The 14344-nt window shown below is 38.5% G+C and overlaps 1 long non-coding RNA gene across 1 annotated transcript; it reads left to right on the forward strand.

The window, feature by feature from the left end:
- The first annotated feature begins 540 nt into the window (after window positions 1-540).
- LOC109207690 lies at window positions 541-1416 on the forward strand. The gene is made up of 2 exons (XR_002065050.1): window positions 541-642; window positions 974-1416. It is a non-coding gene; the product is annotated as an uncharacterized LOC109207690 (long non-coding RNA).
- Window positions 1417-14344: the final 12928 nt, after the last annotated feature.

Raw genomic sequence — 14344 nt, forward strand, 5'->3', positions numbered from 1 at the left:
GTCTTTTTCATTCTTGCATTTTTTTTCCGCACCATTTATTGCATTCGTTCATTGTAATTTTGTATCTTTAAAATAGAAAATTGATACAAATCTTCATAGCCCATATTTATCTATGGCATCCGTTAGATATCAAAAAGAAAAGTAACACAATGCGATAGCGATTACAATTTTGTATTGTGTTTAGTCAATTGAAAAGTTATCATCTAAAGAACTGCAGTTTTTGTATAGTACTAAATAGAAAAACATCCTTACAACGCGTGTACCCTAAGACTAATTACATAATATTTGTATGGCTATAAAATATTTAAATTTTTTTGTTTATGTGTGATTATAAAATCTTGTTATTAAGAAAATTATAAAACGTGTCATTTTTTTTGTAATTGAATGAAACGGTGGAGTAATACTGCTTATTTCATTTGAAATGCAATCATAGTAGGTTATGCACGACATACACGAGTTCATAATAAAATATTGATTTCTGTGAGGAAAAAAACTTTGGAGTGGGGCTATAAATAAAGCCCTTAATTGAGCAATAAAATTCAACCAAATACACTTTCCTCTGTCGCAATTCTTAAAGTTGTGTTAACATGGCCGGAAATAGGATTACTTTTCTTATTGCTGCTCTCCTTTTGGCGATTACTAGTTAGTAGTTCTCTTTTTTTCCTACCTATAACTTATATTCATATATATGCATATGAGCATATGATATGTTTCTACATGTACTTGCATACTAATTTTATAGGGAAGTCTTGGCGTAACTGGTAAAGTTGCTGCCATGTGACCAGGAGGTCACGGGTTCAAACCGTGAAAACAGCCTCTTGCAGAAATGCAGGGTAAAGCTGCGTACAATAGACCCTTATGGTCCGGACCTTCCCCGGACCCTGTGCATACCGGGAGCTTAGTGCACCGGGCTGCCCAATTTAACTTACCATTAAATATGTATTTAACTTACTATTGATTTATATATATGCAGTTAATGTCTTGAGCGTTCCGAGGATGCAAGTGATGGCATCGCGAAACATACCATTAAATATGTACTCCTACAATATTATGAAAGGAAACCTACTGATTCCTGCACTTAATGACAGAGCTTGTCTTTTACCCTGCAGGGAAAATATAGACTGCTCTAGTGGCACCGTTTGCAGAAGTTGTGGGCCGAATTTTACATGTTCTCCTTAGGAATAACATAAAGAAATTCCTATGCTTATGTTGTTTTCCTTTTTCATGTTCCGCTTTCCATCTTTATGTGCTACCTGTGGGCTGTGTGAAATATTGCATAAGTGACTGAATTGTGTTAAAATAAGGTAAGTAAAATTATTTTACTTTTGGTTGTTTTATCATATATCATGTGTATTCGGTTGCAATATTAATAATGATGAGTGTATTGAGTATATATGCAGAATAGTGCTTCTCCTTTTACTTTCTTGCCCTTTCTGCTCTTCTTTCCCGCATCATGGTCTTAATAGCTTGTTTGGATGGTTGTTATATATCGTTTCATAATGTATCGTATAATATTGTATCGTATTGTACTGTATCGCTTAGATGTATACAATTCTTGGATAGATTGTATTGATTACCGTTATTTCATGATGTCATGCACCAACAATATGTTGAATAAACTTGCAATATTATAAAGAAAAAATAATATATGAGATAGAATTACTATATAAAAAGGCAGGGTAAAAGATAAAATAAGATTATTTCATAATAAGGAAGGGCAATATAAGAAAAAAATAAGGTAACGACGCGACCACACCGAATCGGTCGTTCCATAAAGTAGCACTTTTCGTCGTTACATAACGAATTTAACAATACGATACAACAAAGTTTAAGTAACAATCAAAACAAACATTGTATTTAAGTAACAATCCCGGTCGGGTCAACAAAATTGGTGGCCTAAACCCAAATTTTGATTAGAGGCCTTAACTTTATATATATATATATATATATATATATATATATATATATATATATATATATATATTTGAAGTTTATTTATCTAGATTTTTTAAATTTAAAGTTAGCGTAATAATTTTGTTTATAATCAATTTCTTCTAATGATTTTTTCAATTAATAATATGTATAGATAATTCATTTAATTTATCTGGAGACATTGTTGATCTTAAGTAAGATTTTTATCAATTTTAATTTTAAACAAATTATTATTGTATATAAAACTAGTGTAAAAATTATTAATATTGTTCTATAAGCAATATATGCATTTGAAAAAGAATCAAGTCCTCTTATATGATTGAGTATATCGAATTATCAATTAGAGTATTATCTTCTAGTTATACTATTTTTAACTGTTTTAATTTGAAAAATAAGTCTAAATCGTCAATATCAATTGACTATTATGTTTTAAGGAACTCTCGAGGTTAGCACAATATTTTTAACCACTAAATAGAATATTAAACTATTTTTATATGCTACGAATTATTCAAATATATTAAAATTTTCTTTTCATTTTATTAAAAATATACTTTTTTCCCTTAAAATACTTAATTTTTTTGAAATAATTAATTCATAAACCTACTATTAGCAAAAAATAAGGCCCCCAAAATTATGGGGCCTAAAGCCTTTGCTTTACTTGCCTTACCCTAAGGCCGGCAGCACTGGTAACAATCAAAATAAACATTTCATTTAAAGTAACACTAGATACATATAGGTAGAATGGGCGACACCCTGACAGTCGTGACTCGTGAGTTATCACTGTTAGAAACATAGAAAGAACAAAATTGAAGAAGAAAAGTTTTGACATAAATATCACTATCCTTGAAGAGATATTGTCGATATACTAGTATTTGGTAAAATTTAGGCCAGTCTATTCAGGATCAAAAGAAGTCTTTGTATATAGTACAGATCGACTTAATTACTTCTTTAAATAGAGGTATGAATTTATAGAGTTTCAGAGGAGTCTATTCTGAATAGTTGTATCATTTCATCACAATTCATACATGTTCTTTCAAACTTAAACTTGACTTTATATTTAAAGGGGAAAAGGGCAAAAAATGCTCCCTCATCTATTAGAAATTGAGCAAATTTGCCCTTATTTTAAATTTGGTCCTAAATATGTCTTTATCATTAGTGAATTGGTTCAAATTTGTCACTCAACTATGGGAAATAGAACACATTTGTCCTCCGTTTGATTTTTGTCCCAAATATACCCTTATCATGAGTGGATTGTCTCAACACTTAACAAAAGGATCGTGATGGCACTTAACCCTGCCTGCTAGACAGACCAACACTTAACAATAATAGAGGAGCAAGACTAACATATAATTTCATAATATTATAAATAAAGGTAAAAGCTTCATAGAACATAATATTTCCAAACCAAATATTGTCTAATCAACTCCGCAAGATTTGGTGTCATGTAGTACATGAGCTAATAAGAGTACTAAATACAATATCAGAAAAGAAGTACAATACTATCTCATATCATTTAATAATAATAAATAAAAGGACGGTGACTCCAAAGTCTACGAACGAGGGTGCGCACTACCTCGAATCTCCGGAAGTCCAACTAGTCGCCCCTCTGAGCACTGCTAGGGCCAATGTTTAGATCTGCACAAGAAGTGCAAAGATGTAGTTTGAGTATAACTGATCAATGTACTCAGTAAGTACAAGTCTAACCTCGACGAGGTAGTAAAGAGATGCTTACTTATAAATATGTGCAAGTAATAAGTAGGAAGCAATAAAAATAGAGAAATGAATAAAAGAATAAGTTCAAATAAGAGAATAAACAACAAGCTTCACAAAAATAACTACAGCGGATAACATTAAGATACAAACACCACCGAACAGAAACATCAAACAAGAAATAATCTCAAATCATATCTGTTGCGGTGTACAATCCAATCCAACTTCAATACCGTTGAAAAGTACAACCTGGGCCAATTTTAGTACAGTTGCGACATATAGCCGATCTAACCAATATACAGTTACAGCGTGTAACCCGGTCCAATCTCAATACTAGTCCGCATGAAAACACCCAACAAGCGACGAACATTACAAGGAGCACAACATAATATCGTGGAGAAAACGAGCAAGAAAAATATACCAAGAAAAGGATAAACATATAGGCATTTCAGCATTTCAATATTTCAAGAGACATTTCGAAGATATACCCGAACAAGGCCCAAAATATTTGCCAATAACACGTAAGAAATCAAGGAGTCTCACAATTCAATAGAACATAAGAGAATAACACAAGAATTAGGAAAAAATATGAATAAACACTTCTACCCACATGCTTTAACCCATAACAAACGCATATATACTCGTTATCATGCACAAATGTCGTCCCCAATACAATTAGCACATAGCAAGTAAGATATTTACGACCTAATTCCCTCTAATCAAGGTAACTTATCTCATTCCGGAATAAATCAATAATCCAAGACCGCTTTCCCTTTGAAACAAGTCTTAAAACAACTCAAATTTAGTCAAACCTTACTCAAATAAGTCAAAACGAGCTTTATAAACTAGTCTAGTATCAAAAAGGTTCGATCTTTAACATATTCAAAAAATCAACAAAAAGTCAACCCGAGCTCACTTGGTCAAAATCCAAAATCAATACCTATTCCTGATTACTCATTCATCCCCGAGGCTAAATATGTGACTTGCTTCGCGATCCGACCTAAATTCAAGGTCTAAATCTCTAAAAAAAATCTTAAGTTTCTACAGAAAAATTCTATTTCTACTCCATGAAATCCTAGATTTAGAGATGAAAATATATAGAAAGTAACAAAAATTAATCAAAAATAAGTTAAATTTACTAACCCTTGAAGTTGGGAAGAAAATCCTCTCCAAAATCGCCTCCTTGTGTTGTCTAGGTCTAAAAAATAAAATAAAATGAGCTAATCCTGAAATTTCTTATTGTTATCCCAACTGCGGATATCCCAATTACGAACTATTGTTCACAATTGCTTAGCTCGCAAAAGTGAACCAGTGGTCGCAATTGCGAAGAGGCGCCTGAACACTAAAGTCGCAAATGGAACACTCGCTTCGCAATTACGAGCATCGCAAATGCAATCCCAGCTTCGTAATTGCAAAGTTGTCCTTCCTTTCTCAGACTTTGCAAATGCAAGGTGTTATTCTCAAATACGAGCAAGCAATTCATCGCAATGGTAATGACGGCAGCACCAGCAACTCCAAGACTTATCAAAATAACCAGAAACTGATCCAAAACTCACTCGAGCCCCTCGGGAGCCCATCCAAACATTAAACAAGTATATAAATCCTACACGAACTCGCTAATAAGTTCAAAACATCAAAATAACATCATAATCAAGAATCAACCATCAAAACTCAAAGATTTTTAAGTGTTCATAAGTTCAAATTCCAACTTTCAACAATAAGCACCGAAACGGCCTCGGATTACCCGGGACCCAAACCAAATATAATATAAGTCCAAAATTAATATACGAACCTACTAGAATTATCAAAATATCGGACCAAGGTTGTTTACCAAGAATATTGATCGTGATCAACTCCAACAACTTCAAAGCTCTAGAATTAAGATTTCTATATCAAAACACATAAAAACTTTTCGGAATTTGAAACGAACCATGCACACAAGTCATAAATTATCAATTGAAGCTATTCAAGGTCTCAAATCATGAAAAGAAAATCTAGAACTCAAAATGACCTATCGGGTCATTATATTCTCCACCTCTAAAAGAAACGTTCGTCCTTGAAGGTACATAGAAATGTACCTAATAGGTAAAAAAATGCGAATATCTACTCCTCATATCCGTCTTGGACTCCCAAGTAGCCTCCTCAGTCGGCTGTTAATTGCAAAGCACGTTCACGGAAGAAACATCTTTAGATCTCAACTTTCTAATCAGTCGTTCTACATTAGTTGTCGGCTCTTCTTCATAAGTCAAATTCTTATCAAGTTGCACCGTGCTGAAGTCTAGAACATGCGACTTATCTTTATGATACTTCTAGAGCATAGCAACATGAAATATCGGATGAACTTCCGTAAGACTATGCGGCAAAGCAAGTCTATACGCGACCTCCCCAACTCTCTTTAACACCTCAAACTAACCAATAAACCTCATGCTCAACTTTCCCTTCTTCCCAAATCTCATCACACCCTTTATACGCGAAACTTCTAAAAGTGCTCGTTCGCCCTCCATGAAAGCCACATCATGGACCTTCTTGTCTGCATAACTCTTCTGCCTACTCTGCGTTGTTTGAAGACTTTCATGAATCAACTTCTCCTTCTCCAAATCATCACGAACCAAATCCGTATTCAACATCCTAGCCTTACCAGGATCAAACCAACCAATAGGAGAACAACACCTACTACCATATAAAGCCTCATACAGCGCCATCTGAATTATGGACTAGTAGTTGTTACTAATGGAAAACTTTGTCAATGACATGAATTCATCCCAATAGCCTCCAAAATCAATAACATATGCCCTTAACATATCCTCAAGGATCTGAATGGTCTACTCAGACTGGCCACTTATCTGCGGGTGAAATGCACTGCTCAGCTCCACTTGCGTGCCCAACTCACGCTGATCCAAAAGTGCAATGTGAACTGAGTGCCATAGTCTAAAATGATTGAAATGGGTGCACCGTGCAAATGAACAATCTTTCTGATGTAGATATGAGACAACTTCTCCGAAGTGTAAGAAGTCATCACCGGAATAAAATGCGTATATTTGGTCAATTTATTCACAATGACTCACATTATATCAAACTTACTCAAAGTCCGTGTTAAGCCTACCACAAAGTCCATAGTAATATGCTCCCATTTCCACTTCGGTATCACCAACCTCTAAGTCAAACCACTTGGTTTCAGATGTTCATATTTCACATGTTGACAATTCAAACACCATGAAACATGTCCAATAATGTCCTTCTTCATCTTCCGCCACCAGTAATGTTGCTTCAAGTCGCGATACATCTTTGTGAAACTTGGATTAATAGAAGACTGTGAACTATGAGCCTCCTCAAGAATCAACTCCCTCAAAAAAATCAACATTACGAACACAAATTCGACCCTAAAGTCGAAATACAACATCATCCCCAATCACCACCTTCTTCACGCCACCTTGCTGCATTCATCCTTCAATACCAACAAGTGTGGACTGTCATACTTGTTAGCCTTAATACACTCAAAAAAGAACGACTGTGTAACAACACAAGAAAGAACCCTATCAGTCTCAAAAATATCCAATATCGCAAATCTGTTAGCCAAAGCCTGAACATCCATAGCCGAAGGCCTCTCCTTGGCTGGAATAAATGTCAAACTATCCACACACTCTGCCTTCCTACCCAATGCATCGGCCACCACATTTGCCTTTCCCGAATGATACAATATAGTGATATCATAGTCTTTCAACAACTCCAACCACCTTTGCTGCCTCAAATTCAAATCATTTTGCTTGAACAAGTGCTGGAGACTCCAATGATCAGTTTAAACCTCACATGATACGCTGTACAAGTAGTGCCTCCAAATCTTGAGCGCGTGCACAATAGCTTCCAACTCCAAATCATAAACATGATGCGTAGGCAATCACCCTATGAGCGCGTGCACAATAGCTTCCAACTCCAAATCATAAACATGATGCGTAGGCAATCACCCTACAATCTTGCATCAAAACTGCACCAAGCCTAATATGTGAAGCATGACAATACACAATATAAGGCCCTGAACCTATGGGCAATACCAACATCGGAGCGCTAGTCGAATCAAACTTGAGCTTCTAATAGCTCTCCTTACACTCATCAAACCATATGAAAGGAGCATCGTTCTGAGTGAAAATTGGTAATTGGAGCAGCAATACATGAAAATTCCTCAGTAGAGCGACGATAGTAGCCCGCCAGACCTAAGAAATTCCGAATCTCTATAGCTGAAGTAAGTCTAGGACAATTCAAAACCGCTTCAATCTTTTTAGGATAAACTTGATACCATTACTAGACACAACATGACCTAAGAATGCAACTGAGTCCAACCAGAACTCACACTTCAAAACATGGAATATCGTTGACGATCCTTTAAAGTCTAAAGTATAATCCGCAAGTGTTGATCATGCTCCTCTTTACTACAAGAGCAAACCAGTATATTATCAATGATACAATCACAAAGAAATCCAAACAAGGTTTGACCACTCGGTTCATCAAATCCATGAAAGTCGCTAGTGCATTAGTCAAACTAAATAACATCACTAAGAACTCATAACGGCTATAACGAGTCCTAAAAGTTGTCTTAGGGATATCCGAAGCCCTAATCTTCACCTGATGATAGATAGCTCTCAAATCTATTAGATCACACCTTGGCACTCTGAAGTTGATCAAACAAATCATTAATACGAGGCAGTGGATGCTTGTTCTTAATTGCCTTGTTCAACTGTCGATAATCAATGCACATCCTCATAGAACTATCCTTTTTCTTCACAAACAATATCAGTGTACCCTAAGGAGATACACTCGGTCTGACGAATCCCTCATCAAGCAAATCTTGCAACTACTCCTTCAATACTTTTAACTCGATTGGAGCCATATGGTACGGTGGAAGAGAAATGGCAGAGTGCTCGAAACCAAATCAATACAAAAGTCCCTATCATGTGGAATGCCCGAAAATTCCGCTGAACACACACTCCATGCTCTCAGCCTTCTTGCTCAAAGCATTTTCCACCACATTGGCCTTCCCAGGATGATAAAGAATGGTATAATCATAGTCTTTTATCAACTCTAACCACCTCCGCTGCCTCAAGTTCAGATCTTTCAGCTTGAATAAGTGCTGGAGACTCCTTGATTTGTGAATACTCGAAAGACATTCCATAAAGATAATGCCTCCAAATCTGCAACGCGTGAACAATGGTTACCAACTCCAAATCATGAACAAAGTAGTTCTTCTCATGGGGCTTCAACTGAAACGGATCATAAGCAATAACTCTACTATGGCAACAACTAATTCATGCCCAAAAGCACGTCAAAATCAATCATGCTAACCAGTAAAAGATCAACTGTGGTCTCATAACCTCCAATGGTCACCATACAGGACCAATATACACGGTCTACCATAATAGAATTACCCATCGGTTTAGATATATGAACAGGAATAACTAAAGAATCATAAGGCATATCTCAATAACGAGCAAAGTATGACGTATATGAATAAGTGGAACCAGGGTCAAATAACACTGAAGCCTCTCTGTGGCACACTGAAACAATACATGTAATCACGGCGTTGGAAGCAACGGCCTCTGGATTGACTAGAAATACATAGCAACGGGCATGACCGACACCTGATGTGATGACCCAAAAGTTCATCACTTGTTTTTAAATTAAATTCTGTGTTTTGAGGCCTTAAAAACATCTTTCAGCATCACCGCGATTTGCGTGCGCAGTCCGGACGCATAACCGGAAAGTCTATATGTGAAAATCTATGAAAAATGATAAAATTTGGCTTTAAAATGAATTAAGTTGACTTCGGTCAACGTTTTGGGTAAACGGACCCGGACCCGTGATTTGACGGTCCCGGAGGGTCCGTAGGAAAATATGAGACTTGGGCGTATGCCCAGAATCGAATTCCGAGGTCCCAAGCCCGAGAAATGAATTTTTGAAAGAAATTATTTTCTGAAAAATATAAAGGTTTTTGAAAGTGAAATGTTATGTGAAACCTGTGGTATCGGGCCCGTATGATGGTTCCGGAGCCCGGTACAGGTTTAATATGATTTATATGTGTTGTCGGTAAAGTTTGGTAAGAAACGGAATCCATTTGACGTGATTCGGACCTTAAATGTAAAATTTGATGTTTAAGAAGTTTTGAGAATTTCATTGATCTTGAGGTTTAATTCGATGTTCATGACGTTATTTTGGTGATTTGATTACGCGAATAAGTCCGTAGGATGTTTTTGAGGTTGTGTGTATGTTTGGTTTGGAGCCCCGAGGGCTCGGGTGAGTTTTGGATAGGCCACAGAGTGTATTTTGGACTTAGAAAATTGCAGATTTTTCAGCTGTGCATAGCAGGCCTGCAGGCTCGCAAATGCAAACGGCTTATCGCAATTGCGAAGGAAGCCCAGGCCAGCTCCATCTCACAAATGCAAGGAAACCCATCGTAAATGTGATGCCCCTTTTCCCAGCCTGTAGTCGCAAATGCGACGCCCCTCTCGCAATTCCCAACTCGCAAATGCGAGAGTCCTTTCGCAATTCCCAAGCTAGCAGAGGTCGGGGTTCGCAATTCGCAATTCCCACATCTGAGACCTGCAACTTTTATACTTAGACGAATTTTAACCCATTTTTCACATCTTTTCAAAACACAAACTCCCTAGGGCGATTTTCCAAGAACAACTCTTCTTCCAAATCGATTTTAAGTCAATTTTAACTCGTTTCCTTCAATCATTAACATCTTTTAATATGATTTCAACTCAAAATCAATGATTTTCATGGGGTAATTTGGTGTGTTTTGGGTAGAACCTAGGTTTTTTAAAAATTGGGAATTTGGACCTCGATTTGAGGTCCGATTTCAAAACAAATTATATATTTGGGTTTGTGGGGGAATGGGTAATCGGGTTTTGGTTTGAACCTCGGGTTTTGACCATGTGGGCCCGGGGGCGATTTCTGACTTTTTGGGTAAAACTTTGGGAAATCCATTTTCATGCATTCGAATTGATTCATTTAGCGTTTATTGATGTAATTAAGTAACTTGTGGCTAGATACGAGTGGATTGGTGGTGAAATCAAGGGGTAAAGCGATAATTGAGACGTGAATGGTGTTCGTGGCATCGAGGTAAGTGTTGGTCTAACCTTAGCTTGAGGGATTAGGAGTCGTGTCTTATTTGCTACGTGTTAATTGTGGAGTACGACGTATAGGCATGGTGACGAGTATCTATATGTCGGTGTCAAGCATGCCCGCGAGTCTTGTATTATAATTGTTATGACTCCGTTGTGGTTTATTGTGCCTCACATGTTACTATCATCATTGTTCCCTTGCTGGGATGTTTGTTTGAAATATTATTATTCCCTTGCCAGGATGTTGTTATATTGTTCTTGTTCACTTGCCGGGATGTTGTTATATTGCTCTTGTTCCCTTGCCGGGATTCTTTGTGGTTGTTGTTGATTTGTAAATGGGAGCGGGTGGCACGCCTGCCACGAGATATATGAAATGGGAACGGGTGGCACGCCTGCAACGAGGTAAATAAAATGGGAGTGGGTGGCACGACTGCTACGAGATAAATGAAATGGGAGCGGGTGGCACGTCTACCACGAGATATATGAAATGGGAGCGGGTGGCACGCCTGCCACGAGATATATGAAATGGGAGCGGGTGGCACGCCTGCCACGAGGTAAATGAAATGGGAGCAGGTGGCACGCCTGCCACGAGATATATAAAATGGGAGCGGGTGGCACGCCTGCCACGAGATATGTGAAATGGGAGCGGGTTGCACGCCTACAACAAGATGTGAAATGAAAGTGAATTCTGCCTTTGTTTTCCTTATCCTTGTTAGTAGTTGGATTTTAGTTCCTTTATAATTCTCTTGATATTCTGTTTTACCTGTTATTCCCCGAAGCATGCTTTTCCCCTCCCATCTTTACTTGTTTATTTCTGCTTTACTTTCTGTTGTATATTATATAACTGCACATGTTTATATGGTAGTCCGGTCCTAGCCTCGTCACTACTTCGCCGAGGTTAGGCTAGGCACTTACCAGCACATGGGGTCGGTTGTGCTGATACTATACTCTGTACTCTTTTGTGCAGATCCCAGTGCTGTAGACTTCGGACCGTTGATTGAGTGGTTACCTTCAGGACACGCGGAGATCCAAGGTAGACCTGCAGGCGTCCACAGGCCCTGGCGTCTCCTCTATCACTTATTTCGTGTTTCATCTCTTTGATTCTGAGACAGTATATCGTTTATTTTCAGACTTTGTATTTAGCACTCTTAGATGGTCTATGACACTGTGACACCAGTTCTGGGTGGTTAAGGCTTAATCAGTTGTAGTAACTACATGTTCAGATATTCTATTGCTTCTCTTCTGCTTATTTAAAATTTTCCGCTGTTTTTCACGTTTTTGTCTTTAATTGTTAAAGAGTATAAAATGGTTAGAAAGGTAATTTGTTAAATATTGGCTTGCCTAGCTCACATTAGTAGGCGCCATCACGACTCCCGAGGGTGGGAAATCCGGGTTGTGACAAGTTGGTATCAGAGCTCTAGGTTACATAGGTCTCACAATTCATAGACAAGCTTAGTAGAGTCTGAGGGATCGGTATGGAGACGTCTGTATTTATCCCCTAGAGGCTACCGAGTTAGGAAAAGTTTCACATCTATTCTTTCCTATCGTGCAGTTTGGTTTCTCAGTGCTGATTGAATTTCTATTCTTTTCTCTCGCAGATGCCGAGAACACGTGCTTCCTCATCCGTTGACCAGCAGCCCGAGCCCCCAGCAGCAGCTCCCACGAGGGGCAGAGGGCGAGGCCGAGGCCGTGCTAGAGGCCAAGGTAGGGGCAAAGCTCAGCCCAGGGAAGCAGCACCAGCAGCGGAGCCTCAGGTTGACTTTGATGATGAGGTTCTGGCCCCAGCAGTTCCGGTGGGCCCAGCTCAGGTCCCAGAGGGGTTTATTCCTTCCCCAGTACTCTAGGATGCTTTGGTCCGTCTAGTGGGCCTTATGGAGAGTGTCACCCGGGCAGGCTTGCTTCCTGTAGCACCAGCCGTCTCTTAGGCTGGAGCAGGAGCCACACTTCTGCTACTCGCACTCCGGAGCAGGTAGCTCCCCAGCTTCAGACTCCAGCAGTTCAGCCAGTTGGAGCAGTTCAGCCGGGTGTGGTAGCCCAGGCTGGTGATGGAGCAGCTATGTTTGCCGATGCTTTGTGGAGATTGGACAGGTTCACCAAGCTCTTCACTACTATGTTCAGCGGTGCATCTTCTGAGGATCCCAGGATTATCTAGACAGCTGTCATGAGGTTTTCAGGAACATGGGGATAGTTGAGATCAATGGGGTCGATTTTGCTACTTTTCGCTTGTCTGGTTCTTGTTGGAGAGATTATTGCTTGGCTAGACCATCCGGATCACCAGCTTTGACTTGGGAGCAGTTTACGCAACTATTTCTGAAAAAGTTTCTCCCTATCACTCAGAGAGAGGCCTATCGGAGGCAGTTTGAGCATCTCCAGCAGGGTTCTATGACTGTTACTCAGTATGAGACCAGATTCATCGACTTGTCTCGTCATGCTCTTATTATACTTCCCACCGAGAGAGAGAGAGGGTGAGGAGGTTCATTGATGGACTTATTCAGCCGATTCGTCTTCAGATGGCTAGGGAGACTGGGAGTGAGATATCTTTCCAAGAGGCGGCCAATGTGGCCCGGAGAGTTGAGATGGTTCTATCGTAGGGAGGTGGTCATGGGTCGGACAAGAGGCCCCGTCATTCAGGCCGATTCAGTGGTACCTCGTCTGGAGGTAGGGATTCGTATGGTAGAGGCCATCCTCCTAGGCCTTTTCAGTCGGCACTTCAGGTTTCTCACGAATGTGTTCTCCTTTTTCAGTCGAGCATACATGCCACACTGTCTTCATACATTGTTTGGAATATTTCCTTTCAAAGAAAGACCAGAAGACCACGTGTTTCCTGCATGTGTTGAGGTTATTGATCTCAACCATTTGCATTCACTGATTTGGTTCATGAATGTCTATTATCTCTGCATGATTTGAAGAAGTAAGCAACCATAGTCTATTTTTGGTGAACACCACGATATGGTGCTCTCCACATGTAAATAAGTAGTGTCCTGTCTGAAGATCGAGCTTTATGTGAATCAGACAAATATCCTGCATCTGCATAACCAATTAATGCTGACTTGGAATTATTTGAATACGAATAAAACCCTATATCAGTGCTCCCCATGAGGTATCTTAAAATATATGCTTAATACCATTTCAGGTATCTTTGTGTTGAGGAAGAACTAAATTTTTACTAACAAAAGCTTACTGAGAAAGCTATCATTCTGGTCCGAGAATTTTTGCGCAAGATACAATTGATGGCCCAATTGACACTAAGAATATGGTATTTCAGCACACAAAAAGCATCTTTATCATTTCATGAGGTCGGAATGAATCTTTATTTATATTCAAAGTGATCTACAATTACAGGGTACTCAATGGATGTGCTTTATCCATATAGAATCACTTTAAGATCTTTTCGTGTACATTAATTGATGGACAAAAATTCCATCTTTCAATATACTTAATTTGTCGGACCAACATAATCTTTCCTTTCCAAGATTTTTCATTTTCAATTCTTTCTTTCAAATAATTTACTGCTTTTGGAAGTTCCCGAAAAGTTCAATGATATTAAATCATCAACATAACACAACAATTATAACAAATTCAGATCC

This window comes from Nicotiana attenuata, unplaced genomic scaffold (genome assembly GCF_001879085.1).
Source record: "Nicotiana attenuata strain UT unplaced genomic scaffold, NIATTr2, whole genome shotgun sequence".
Taxonomy (NCBI): Eukaryota; Viridiplantae; Streptophyta; class Magnoliopsida; order Solanales; family Solanaceae; genus Nicotiana; species Nicotiana attenuata.